We start from the raw sequence: 1168 nt of genomic DNA, 5'->3' as shown, positions 1-1168 counted from the left end.
GGCCACCGAGCGAGGTGGTGCAGTGGTTAGCACACTGGACTCGCATTCGGGAGGACGACGGTTCAATCCCGTCTCCGGCCATCCTGATTTAGGTTTTCCGTGATTTCCCTAAATCGCTTCAGGCAAATGCCGGGATGGTTCCTTTGAAAGGGCACGGCCAATTTCCTTCCCCATCCTTCCCTCACCCGAGCTTGCGCTCCGTCTCTAATGACCTCGTTGTCGACGGGACGTTAAACACTAATCTCCTCCTCCTCCTCTTAATTGGCTGTTTGTGAAATCTTTGGCAACAGAATTTAAATTAGTTTCTATGAAAGAGAAAGTATTGCTGTCCTATGAATCTTTTTTAGTTCTGATTTTTCATGATGTAGCTTTGCTTTCAGTTTTGACAGCCTTGTTAGAGTATTCCTATGAACCTTGTACATTTTTGATTTTCTTGGAGTTAAGTCTGCTAAGCCCCATTTTCCTCATTGCAAAATGTTTCAGATAAGAATGTGTACTCACCATCTGCAGATACATTTAAGGGGAGATAAAAAGTTTAAGAGGGGCATGACCCAGAGAATGACTCTGATCAGCACAGTTACACCAGTTTCACTTCTGTTATTGGCATCTTCTGGTATTGGCATCTGTATTTCATGCTTGTTAGGCCCAATTTACTGTTAACACCAGTTTCATGTGATCCACTTCTGGTACTAACAGCTGCATGAGAATTACTTGCCACTGCACAACTAAAGCTTTGTAGTTCATGAACACCAGTTTCACTTCTTGTATTAGCAGCTGTATAATGAACCCTTGCCATAGCACCTCTAGTGCTTGGTAGACCTAATTCACCATTAACAACTCTTTCAACTGATTCACTACTGACATTAGCAATTTCACAAGGAACACCTGCCACATGTTTTGGAAACACTCCCCTGTTTTGCCTATGCCTAGTTTTATCCATAAACTATTCTTCAAAAAAATGATCTTCAGAAACAAAATATGTAGCACAGCTCACATCAGGTGACAGTTTACAAACAGATTAAAACTGTGTGCCCGACCAAGACTCGAACTCGGGACCTTTGCCTTTCGCAGGCAAGTGCTCTACTATCTGAGCTACCGAAGCACGACTCACGCCCGGTACTCACAGCTTTACTTCTGCCAGTATCTCGTCTCCTACCTTCCAAACTTT

General features: G+C 43.2%; 1 non-coding gene across 1 annotated transcript; it reads left to right on the top strand.

Annotated features, from left to right (window-relative positions):
• On the top strand, positions 1 to 81 carry Trnaa-cgc (transfer RNA alanine (anticodon CGC)). The gene has a single exon. It is a non-coding gene; the product is annotated as a tRNA-Ala (tRNA).
• The last annotated feature ends 1087 nt before the right edge of the window (positions 82 to 1168 follow it).

Source organism: Schistocerca nitens, chromosome 1 (genome assembly GCF_023898315.1).
Source record: "Schistocerca nitens isolate TAMUIC-IGC-003100 chromosome 1, iqSchNite1.1, whole genome shotgun sequence".
NCBI lineage: Eukaryota > Metazoa > Arthropoda > Insecta > Orthoptera > Acrididae > Schistocerca > Schistocerca nitens.
This window is presented reverse-complemented; position numbering and strand designations above follow the sequence as displayed.